This window comes from Struthio camelus, chromosome 1, assembly GCF_040807025.1.
Source record: "Struthio camelus isolate bStrCam1 chromosome 1, bStrCam1.hap1, whole genome shotgun sequence".
NCBI classification, from domain to species: Eukaryota; Metazoa; Chordata; class Aves; order Struthioniformes; family Struthionidae; genus Struthio; species Struthio camelus.
Window position 1 is genome coordinate 18,667,637 of NC_090942.1, and position 12,869 is coordinate 18,680,505.

Genomic DNA, 12,869 nt, shown 5'->3' on the forward strand with positions numbered 1-12,869 from the left:
TGAAACAGGGCCAGCAAGCAAGTTCAAACGTGCTGACTTGCTCCCCGGCATCCAAACTAGAACTCTTTTGAGACAACTCCAGACACAGTCTGGATTGTAGCTCACGCTAGAGAACGTTTCCAGCAAATATTTTAGACAAGACTGAACTACAGTTCATTTTTTTTCCCCCTCCATCCTATGCACACCTCCAACACTATCCCAGTAGACATTACACCCTCTAATATCCCTCATGACATACCCGTCATGACTTTATGGCTTCCTGCTATGCAAATGTCACTAACAGCCCTCATATTATTTCAAACACAAAATATGCAAAATAATTACGTCTCTAAGTCTGTGGAGGCACTGCATGGGATTCAGAGGAAATCCGTTCCTCAGTGCACTATAATGTGGATTCAGAGAACATAACATGTTTTACTTAACAGTAGAGTACTTAGGTACTTAGAAAACTTATGAATCAGAGAAAGGAAGCATCTAGCAAGTTGGAATAATTTCAGTTTTTGACAGCTAAGCTCTGCCCATATTTTTTTTCAGGCACCTACCCCTTTTTTGAATCCAGACTAGTTTTCCAGCTTACATTTCTCTACAGATGTAAGCCATAATGACACAGGCAGCACCATGCAATCCATGTTTACAGGGCTTTGTGGAAGAGGAAAGAAACACCCAGCAGGCCCTTAAGCAGGCTACCAGGTTGCTGTGTCCTTTGCTCCTATCTTCCCTAATGCCTGAGATTACTAAAGCATCTTGATTTTTTCCTGTAGTAACATTGTGATCAACAGGTACCTAACGAGTCAAGAAAAGTGATCATTACCCTCTATTCGGCACTTCTGGGACAGGATCTGGATTATTATGTACGTTGGATTATTGAACCTGGATTGTTGTGTGTGGAGTAGGTTCAGCGGAGGGCCACCATTATGACTGCAGAGTGGAGCATTTGCCCTGCAAGGAGAGGCTGAGGGAGCTGGACTTATTCGTCTGGGAGAAGAGACAGCTTTGGGAAGACCTACTGCCAGTACCTACGAAGGGGTCATTGAGGAGATAAAGGCAGCCTCTTCATAGCAGTGTATGGTGGAAAAGCAAGAAACAATGGTCATAAATTGAAACAAGGGAAGTTCTGACTGGATATAAGGAAAAACTTTTCCCATGAAGACAGTCAGGTGATGAAACAGGTTGCTCACAGAGGATGTGCAGTCTCTCTCCACCCTTGGAGGTTCTCAAGACCCAGCTGTATAAAACTCTTGAGTTGCCTGGTCTGCCCTCCGACCCATTTTGAGTTGGATGTTGGATTACAGGCCTTCTGAGATCCCTCCCAACTTGAATGATTCTTTGTTTCTGTGAAAACGAGAGTGCTCATTTCACATATTATTGAGTGATGACCTGAATCTAGCTATCACTGAATAGCTCTCAGATGCCTGTAAAAAATGCTTAATACACCAATATGTAACTGTTAATAAAAAAGGGTTCACGAGGTGTATTGTGATTTTTTTTGGCGGGTGGGGGGGTTCAACATCAGTTGGTAGATAACATGTTAAAGTAGAAGAAATAGAAGAAATGACACTTAATGTCACTTAAGTGTTGGTACTCTGTGAAAATCTATTCATTTGCCAATGATTAGTGAATGCTTTGGCCAATTGCATGCAAATTTTACAGAAGAATAGATCTCAGAATACTTAGAAGCATTGTGAAATAGGCAGCAGAAGAAAAAGGAACTCATATTATTGTCACCACGGTGGAAAAGGATGCAGTAGCTGTCTATTCCAGTTTATCCATTGGTCAAACACATGACGTACTGGCCAGTCAGTGAAGCCATAAAACAGGTAAACACCCAATCAGTGTAAGAGGGAAACTTAAGGTATTGTAGAGAGAAGAAAGAACACAGGACACTGTGGGAGTAGTAGGAAAACTGTGCATGGGTGGGGATCTGTGAGATACCGTGATATGTCCGTTACAGTATTTAAAAAGCTACTACAGTTTTTTACTCTTCCTTTCCTCGCTATCATGAGCAAAGAGACTACTGGCTTGCAAAAGCAACAGAGTAGTAAAACAATACAGGTGATCTCACAGGGAATTTGAGTTCACACACTTGCTGAGAGTTTGATACAATTTTGCCTAAATAAGAGAAATAGCTTTATAATACAAGCACAAGGTCACTTGGTAAAAAGTAAAGATACAGTGTGTCTTTGTAACATACACACAGTTTGAGACCTACGTAATAACAATGACCAAGAAGACTAAAAACTTGATTATATGGATAAAACATATTATACTGTAAATTGAGAGAAGCTTGTGATCCTTCCAGTCTGTGATTAAACAGAAAGATATAAGAAAGTTGTTGGCATTTCCTCTTCATTAGAAAAAACAGTGTAGTAAATAACCCTGAGTGGAAGGAATAAAAGAGAACTTTTTAAAACTGTGCAGCATTTCAAGTTATTATTTTAATAATGTTCAGCAAAAATATGTTCAAATATAAAGACAGGAAAAACTCTCGTTCTCATAATGGGTTCATTTTTCAGATGAGCTTTCTTTATGCAGTACCTTTTCTTCTGATCCAAAATCATACCCTCTTACCAGCTGTCTCTTGATTAAGCTACACTCTTTTTCTCTTTTGATCCATGAACGAAAAGGGTTTGGCGATTATTTTTTGGTCAGGTATAGGAAGAGTTCAGCAATTTTCCCAGCCTCCCAAGTCTTCAACCCATAGGATATGATAAGGGACTCTCCCCATCACAAAGGAAGACTTTAGAAGATCTATTTGAAAGCCTTGAAACGTATAGCTAAACATTTTAACTATATGAAAATGGAAGTTAGCCTCATTCTCGGGGGAAATAAGCTAGGAAACTACCCATTCTGCAGGTGCATGATGGAGATAACCTTTTCCCTCCCTATTCTTCATACTCAATTGGAGGAAGCAGTCCTTCCTGCTTCACTGGCTTCATTTCCTAGGTCCCTCTTCATGCACAGAATCGCTCTTATCTCCTTCTCTTTTACTTTTCCCTTGCTGGACTCAGGACACTGGGTGTTTGCTATCTTCTCATGCCCACACACTTTGCTCTTGAACTATCATCAGTTGTTCCTTGACCTAATTTCAGCTTGGGCAGGTCCAGCACACAAACCAGATTCATAAATCTAACTGCATCTAACTGACTGCCAAATGTCAAGAACCACTTAAGTAGAGCTTTATTATACTTCCCAGCTCTTTCAGTTGCAGGAACATGGAACAGATAGGTCTGAGACAGTCCAGCACAGAGCTAGCACAAGCTGGCAGAAAACATTCACTTGAGCTTTTGTTTGAACTTCACCACTTAGGGATTGCCAGTTTCAAGAAAACCTTCAATTATTTTGTGTTGATTCTACATTTCAAGACTGATTTTTGGTAGAATCATGACAACACATAACAAAACGTTTTATTCTTTTTTAAAATGAGAAAAATTTTGTTTGATCTACTTAAAAAATTCATTGACTGTTCTTCTTTTTTTTGTAGGATCATTACCAGCACATACACCTCCATTCATTTAGCATGTAACAGAGGAGACCTCCTGCTTTTGCCTCCTAACTCACAAGATGTCTTACCCCAAAGTTATATTTTATTAGAAGACTGCTTCTAATCTGGCTCAGAAACAAACAAACAAAAATGCGAGAGAAAGAATAAATTCATTCTAAGAATAAAAAAAGAAAGATCAAACTAGCAAACTAGACCTATGCAGCCTATAGAATGACATATTAAGAAAACATTTAATTCAAGTACATAAAATCTTAAACTCTGTCAGTTATTTTCAGCTGAGTACAGATGGTTCACAATGGGGCAGAAACGACAGAAATGAAATTAAGGAAAAAGAACATGGAGCAAAAGATGCCTCCCTCCCAGCCCTCATGAGGTTAAATCATGAAAAATTACATCATATCCTGAAGGAACAGAATATTGAAGTAGAATAGAGTTTGAATGCACTCACTAATTATTTCTAAGCTTTTCTAAATTTATATGTTTGTAAGCACTCAAGAAATGGACCTTATTTCCAGCTTCAAGAGAGAAAAATGTAAGGGTATTTATTTGATGCAAATGTTATTGTTTTCAACTGCACTGTTTAGCACACTGGTAACAGAGCTTAAATATTACTTAGGCCTTCAGCTGAGCAATTAATAGCTAGCAATTTATTTGATGAATTTTACTTTCTTCTGTGCATGAATTTTCTATGAGCAGACTGTGATTTTTCTCTAATTTATTCACTATCTGAAATTATTATCCAAATAATTTATTTGAATAATTCTTGGTTGGCAAATTGCTTGGAAAGAGATAATTTCAAATGATGTATGTTCAGCATGTGGCCTAGAAATAACATTTCCTATACAGGTCAGTCTTCTGCCGCTGAGAGATCTGTGTTATCAACAGCAGTTAAGACATGCATTCAAATATCTTTAGATGGTGTATATCTGTAGGGACCTGTTCTCACTATTTCCTTGAATATACTGATTTATGTCAGCCAAGTAATCACATTGTTGGAATTTTAATGGTATTTCATCTCATTTTTTTGTGGAATAACTAGGGGAGACTGAGAATTTTATGGAACTCGCAAAGACGACTTACAGCATAACCCTAACATAACCTGTTCTGGTAAAGTAATCCAAATTATCTCACATCCATACACTTCTATATATCCTTTAGTAACAAGACAACAATAGAAAACTGAAATTAATTAATCTTATAATGATATGACATTAAAATCTCTCTCTATATAGCCTTTTGAATATTTTACCTGAGGACTTTTTTTAAAGCATCATTTCATTTTAACATCAAATAATTCAATACTATTTAATGATGGATGATGACATTCTGTTGGCTTCTTCACATGTAAAAGTATGACCTAGCAATTGCTTCCAGTAAGGGGGACCTGACTTTGACAGGATCCTTATTCCAGATGTCCAGTTACCTTAAGTTTCAACACAGCATGCCTCTTGTTGAGAAAGAACAGGTCAGAACTGGTCTTGTGCCTCAACAGAGAAAGGACCCTCTGACTAGATGTCTCCGCTTCAGATCTCTGATCAGTGCAAACCCAAAAAACAACTACAAATGGAGTTCTGTGCAAAACGCATTGACCATGCTGTTTTTTTCCCCAAGATCTTGGAATATGGAAGGTGTGAATCAGAAATCTGACTCTCTCAGTTTTTGGTGAGCCTTATAAGAACTGAGCTATTGCAAAAGAAAAAGGCAGCATCAGTACCTTTGGCCGTGCTTCAGAAGGAGTAATTCTTCCTTCATTTTGTTTTTTTTAAGGAATAACTCAGATCTCTATCTCCAAGAAAGGATTCTACGTTATATATTTCAATCAGGTAGAGATTTCTTCCCGTAGGTTTCAGCAGCATCCTTGCCTTTGTCTGTGGCATTTATGGCCTAGCCAAGCCTGCCCTGTGCTGACTGCTACCTTATGCAACTTCCATTATAATTACTTTTAATAAAGGGATATTAAGATATTTTTCTAATGATTTCCTAAAACATCTAAAGATTACTCATTGTGAAACTAAACATTAAAATATCTAAGGCATTTTGTTGATTTAGCTCTTGATCTAGAAGTCTTGCTGTTAGAGATACGTGAAAAGCTGAAGGCTCTTTTAGATTATGTTGTAATAATAAAAAGTTGAAATATAAAGTTATATTTTTAGGAATGAAATTGAAATAGTGTAGAAAATGATTTAACAGCTTCCACCATATATTGTCTGTAGTCTCATTCCCTCCTTAGACACACCATCTAATGAAAGAGCAGGGGTATGTTTTTGGCATCATACTACAGTTCAGACAAAAACATTAAAGTTTTGCTCACTGATGTCATAAGGCCTCATGGCTTGTTTTATGTAAAGGGTATGCTGTAGGTGGGTTTTTTTTTTTTTTTTTTGGTCATGGAAGTCAACTACTGTGTAAAATCTTCAGTACTATTCTGCCAGTGTCCTTTTACGATGATTGAAAAATATCTTCATGTAAGGCCTGAGTAGGATTTCTATAAAATTCCATTATTAGTTCCAGTGCAATAATACAGACAATCACTGTACAGTATGAAGTGAAAAATCAATAGTTTAGCATACAGCCTTGATTAATTGTTTCCTGCTCCTTCCAATTTATATCTTAAAGAGAAGTCAAGCCTGTAGAGTTCACTATGTTCAAATAATACACCAATTAGCTGCTGTGACAAGTTTCTGCAGTATCAAAAATCAAAGCTTTCCAGAGAAAATAATCTTCTAGCTTAGAAAGTTACTCAGGGAGGAAGTCAATGAAAGGCCCCAAGGATATGTATGCATAATATTAATCTCAGTGTAGATTAAATGCGTTAAATAAGTACAAAAAGAGTGTAGCCTCTGGACAGGACAGACAGCAGTATCTTTTGATGCAAGCTACTGAAATAAAAAGTATAGACTTAAAATGTTTAAATGATTAATACTAAACACTGCATGCTCTGATCTCTTTTAAAAAGAGCTTTTTGCCTTCAAGACTTGTGGCTGCGGGGGGTGAAGGGGGTCTGAGTTACAAGAGGAATGACAAACTGCTGGATTTCTTTCTTTACTTTATTTATTATATTTTTGTAAAGAATTCTATTCTGACTTTTTTTTTTAAACTTTGGTCACCCAGATTTTTAAATACCACTAGACTGAAATATGAAAGACAATTCCGAAACATAGGAAGAAGGTGCAGTTCTTGCCTTAGGTCTAATCTTTCACTTTTTCCTTCCTGCCTCAGCCTCATGGCAATAACCCATTAAGGCAAAAAAAATCTTTCAAGCTATGGAAAGACCAAAGGAGAATGAAGTTCTCAGAACAATTCTCTTTCCACTATAGATTTAAAGGCTCTTTTTGTTTTTTGCAGATGTCAGGATGAAAACATTCCTAGAGCAGTCATCTTAAACAAAGCAAGCATTATCATAAGAAAGAAAATGCACTTAAAGGAAGTTATGTGTTTGTCCTTACATCTCCAGGTTTGCACTTTCCAGAAGCTAAACTAGATATAGCACTTACAGTTTACTCACAGAGAATAAAGAAAGATGAAGGGCATTGTCACAAGAAAATAGTTTTCTCTTCCTTACAACTCTGATCACCAGTGCCAGTCATTCACATCATAACAGAGTAAACATTTTATTTTGTATTTCTTTGCCACTAAACTGTTTCAGAGTTCCATTAGTCTGGTTAGAGAACTGGCCTACGGCCATAAAAACATAGAATAGTTCAGGTCGGAAGGACCTCAGCAGGTGACCTGGTCCAACCTTTTGTTGAAAGCAGAATGAAAATGTGACAACCAAAGGTGATTCTCATGAAACTCTCTGGTAGCTCAGACAGGCATTGTGTAACGTTAATGAGACCTGAATCAAATTAAAACATACAGCCTATCTGAAATAGATGCCTAATTCATATCTAAATTTTAGTTTTGAACTAGTCTTCTCCATACCTGTATCCCTTATTTACCGTATACACAAGAGAGGTAGATACATGACCCTGCATAGTGAGGATCCTCCTCTGAAAGCCTTACAAACCTCCCTATCCCCATGACAATTTCACAACATAAGAGTGAAATTTCAGATTCTCAGTCATATCCATTCAACACCAATTTTCCCCCGTTATCTTGACCTACAATAGGAATTATGCTTTATGCTGATTTATGCTAATTTATTTTTTTCCATATGGTAGTCCACTGGCGATACAACTACCGTAACAAATTAAGATAGGTCTTGCTTTAATGAGCTGTCTTAGACAATGCACATCACAAGTTAATCTGCATGTCTGTACCCTACCCAGTTTATTTAAGAGGTAAAATGATATTTTATTCAATAAGAGTAAAAATCTTATAAGAAATTCGTCAGCTGGAACTAACTTGTCCTCTCCTCCTAATCTATCATCTCTTCCTTTACCTTTGCTTGTAGAAAAACAACTTCAGTCGCAATACTTCCTGCGAATTGCTAAAGAAGGCAGCCCAGGTCTTTCAGTTACTCTAAGTAACCCTGGATTTAGGGTTACTCTAAAAAGAAGTCAGTAAATGTGCAGAGGCTAAAAGTAGCTTAGATAGATTTGCAGGTAAGGGAGCACCTACACATGCAGGTACACAAAGGCACTCATACTCCCTAACCACTTGCTTCTACTAGTCCAGGAAATTACTCCTGTAGAGATTATGTTGTAGTCAAGCAATGGTGGTATGAACCTTCAGAAGGCATTTCAGAGAACTCACATTAGGCTTCTATTCTGACCAGCCCTCTTAGGAGCAACTACCTCACCTGCCTGACAGAGTACGTAGAAATAGATCTGCCACAAGCTAAAGCCATTTGCTAGCAAACAAGAAGTAAAAGATGTGTTCATTGACAGTTATTCTTAAACTGGGAGAAAATTGACCCCTTTCCCGTTTGCCAAACTTCCTCAGCTTTATGGTAATTATCTTCTGATACACGCTAAGACAGAATTAAAAATAGTTTCCAGGAGTGAAGAATTACACTTCATATGAGTGTGCGACCACCTGGAGAAAAGGAGGGCGTTCCTAATGTAAAGGACTCAGGCTGAAATTTGACCTATTTCTCATAGTAATGTTCACCATAAAATGTGTGGGATTAGCCACTCAATTCTATTTATGTGAATCTGAGATCTGTCCAGGTTAAAGCATAAATATATTTGGTTTTTGGTGCCTTCACTTTGTCTTTCACTCCTGTAGGTATGGGAGTTGATTAGAGAGAGTTGTTTCAGATGCTGACTTTTGACTTAAGATACGCCACTGATAAATGTTTGGCAGATTACCAAAGGAATAGACTTTACTTTTCGTGAAAATTGAAACAAATCTCTGGCAGATGGCATACCTAATGGTGAAGTGAAGGGCACCAATCCACAAGGAAATATGAGTCAGAAGATTTCCCGTTGTTAACCAGTCCACGTATCTGGGGGAGAGGAGCTGCTTTACTTGCTTAGAGTTTCCTTTATGTCTGGAACATCCAGGACTGGAAAACACATTGCGATAGTGATTTGGTAACACTTCTCAGCAGAGCCTAGGCAATTTAAAAAAATCATTGTCTTTCCTCAATAGAAAATGGAAGGTCAAGTGCTATCATTCCTGTTATAAGTCGATTTAAGCCCTTGGGCGATTTGCAGTAAATTTACTTCTCCTGCTCCTCAGTTGCTTGAAGCATAGGCTTCTTCCTGGCAGATGTTACACTAGTTTGTATAGACCACCACAAGACTTTCTTTTGAAAGGAGAAATACCTTCAATTACGCATCAAGTAGAAGGTTGACCTGTAGTTTTCAATAGAACAAAGTGTGACTTATTGCAGATTGTAGATCACAGTCTCTTATGGTACATATTCAAGATATAATCAGTTTTCATAATTTTTCCCTAATTCTTCAGATGTTATTTTGTCTATATTAATTTCCTGTTGCTTAAAGTTTGTTCATTGCAAGCTTAAGAAGCCCCCAAACTCTTTATTTCACGAGAATCCAAAATACCTGGGTCAAACATTCTGTTACTGTGAGAAAGAGAACAAGGTCACCGGGTTCTCTCTTATCTTCAGGTTTCCAGCACATCAGCAGCCTATTCCTCTAGTGCTTTGACCTGTTTGCACCTGTCCAAAATAGGATTAAAAGTACTGGAGAGATTCACTTTACACGTGTGTATATGACCCCACAAAGTGCAAAGCAAAATGCACAGTCAGGAGCAAAGTTTCAGCTTTGTGAAAACGTACAGTTAAATTAGGGACCTATTCTGTGTCTCTCCCATTTAAGAGGTTAAAGCAAAGCAAACTCTGTTTTGCTCATTATCCAACGAATCTCTCAACTTTTCTAAATAGTTTTTATATTTATCAAATAAAACCAACACAAGCCCCTGCTGCCAGGGCATTAAACCATGGACTAAAATAATTTGACAATTTTTTAGTTTAACCATAACAAATTTAACAGTTGCTGAAATTGATTTAATTCTGCATATATTTTAAATGATGTCATTTAAATCTACTTGTAAGATTTCTACTAATTTAACTGTGTCAGTTTCCAAATAGATTTTTTTTTAGGTAGTATAATGCTTTAATTTAAATCTGCTCAGAGATATATGCACAGCTGAAATTTGGGGAAAGTAGTTCTGAAGTATTTGTTTTACATTGGATTACAATTACCTATATATATTGCTTGTGAATTTCACCACTGGCTTGCACCAACTAACAAAGTGGATGTTTGTTCAGGTTAGAACTGTATTTATGATTGTTTACAATTCCAAGGGAAGGATCAGACACCTAAATAAATTACAGTTATTTTTAAAGGAATGGAAATGAATTGGGCCCTATGTGTTTTATAGAATGCACACAGACTAAATTGCATATGAAATTGCAAGTGAAAGGAGCCCATAGATGTCTGAAACATAGACATTCCCGGCAATCCCCACAGTTTACTAATCAACTTGTCGGAGACACATGTTGATATTTGGGAAAAATTCTCAGCTATGTCTGCCAATCTGAGTTCAGCACGTTGCTAAAACTGTATTAAAGAACCCCTTAGCCCTATATGCTCCTTAGTGCAGATGACAGGGGAGAGGTTAGCCAACATCTCATGGTGCAGTGAGGACAAATCTGAAGGGTGTTCACATCTCTAGATAAATAATATGTTAATTTGTAAGTGCACAATAGAAAATCTATCCTACCTGTTAAACAGCTGTAGAAGAGGGTGCCTTAAGAGTTGTGAATTTTGTAAAGCTTGGCTTGATTTACTGCAGAGTGACAGTGTAGTACATTCTAATATGGTAGTTAGATTGAAAACATTTTAAGAGTGGAAATTTTAAGTGCTAGGAGAGCACTAATGATAAAATCTTGCTGAATGAATGAGATTCTTTGGAAATCACAATAGCATTAGTTTATCTCTTAACAGTATGAAAGATACCTGAGAACAAATCTATGTTTTTAAAGCATGCTCTTCGCATTGGAGTGGTCAAATAAATCAAAATCATATCTCTGTATGGCTGAATTGCTCCTTCTTATGGTTGAAATTGTTTCAGATCACTCATGCTTCAGGAAACTTCTGTTTTCTCATTTCCATGTAAGTAAAACCAGAATGAATAAAAAAATGGCAGAGTCCTACAGTCTTCACCCTATGCCCTTTTCCAGATGACTGCTTCCTTTGAAACCATTCCCAGCACAGCTAGCTATGCCCTTTAAACAAACTCTGAAAGAGGTGGGTAATGTCTAAACTTCCTCAAGAGCTATTGTCCTATATGCTCCTTTTATTCCAGTAAAACTACAAGATAAAATACAGAATAAGAGGACAAAAATCAGAAGGTAGAGCTGTGCTTTGCACCTCAGTACTCACAATTGCTCTGTGTTTATTTTTTTGAAACCTTATTCTTGCTTCACCTGGAAACAACTGCCCAGAAATAGAAGCTAAATAAAACATTAATAGGTCACAGAAGCTGTCAGAAGCCAGTCTCTTCTCCTTCAAAATAGCTGCTGTCCAGTCCTTGCTATTGATGTCTGCCATGTGCATGGTTCACATGTTGGAATGCCCCGCTGGCTCACAAGAGCAGAGCAGCAGGATGAGCAGAAGGAGAGCATGACTTACATAAAGGCACGAGAAAAACAAAGCTGGTTGGTCTAATTTTAAGCTTACAAGATCTGAAAATTTTTCTTTAAAATATATATATTCATCACATTTTAGCAAGTGATTAAAAAGTTCAACCCTTTTTAACAAGTGATTATTATTATTATAATTATGTGTCTATGAGTAAAGGATGTATATATAAAATATTTTAAATATGAAGTACAAGATTACATGAACCTGTATTTGGAGTAATGGACACAGACATTTGCATATCTGCAATGGATTTCCAGCCATTTGCAATTTCAGAAATATCTAGGGTGTTTATGATCTCTAACGGTGCTTTTTAACGTAATTACTAGAAAATTTGAGACATTTTCAAAGAAATATTTATATAGAAAAAATATTGCAGTCTATTATGAAAGTCACACCAGGTCTGAATAGATAATTACTTGCTTCTTCGTTTATGTGTGGCCAATTTTTCACAGCATTTGTAGTACAGAAGTCATTTAAGTGGAAACATTTGCTGTATTCTTTTGTAATTTTCAAATTATGCAGTTCTTGGTAAGTATATTATATTTACTCTTGCAATTTTCATATAATGAAGATTCTTAAAAAGTTAATTGGTAACATACTTGAACAACGTAGTATACAGTTGTCTAAACAAAGCTCTCAGAATCAAAATTTGCTATCTATGAAAATCTCTCAGCTTTACTTTTTTATATCTCACTGTATTTCTGAATTGTTCATGAAGCAGAACATATCCAGGGCCAATGATACATAGCACTGGCTGATATCCGTATTTATAAAAATTAATCTGTTTTAGGTTTTCAGTTTACCCCAAAGAAAATGTATTTTTAGGGGAAATTAATATTTATGGATTACAAACCCATTCAAATGTACATATGTGTGTGCATGCACACACACACACACATACATACCACACACACACAGAGCTTGTTTCACTGTGCCTAAAACACATTATATGCATAAAATAGATTTCTCAGTAAAACTTTAGCTACACTTGTGCACGTTGTAGCTGCTCATAATTGCATAGCAACAGAAGAGATAAAAATCAGATCCTTTTTCTTTGAATGTTTCTACAGTTTGAGCTAAAGAATTGGTTCTAGGTGTTGATGCTTACAGAGAGATTCTAGGTCATACAATGCAGAACTAAGGTTTTCTTTTTCCCTCCAGTGGAGGGCAGTGTCATACATACAAAAGCCCCCAGCTATTATATGACCTTCTAGCTAAAGGAAAATCATCCCCACATAGTCTGAAAGTACTAGCAAATTACCATTTTAAAACTCTGTGCTTACAGACATGCTGCTTATCCTGGGCTTTTC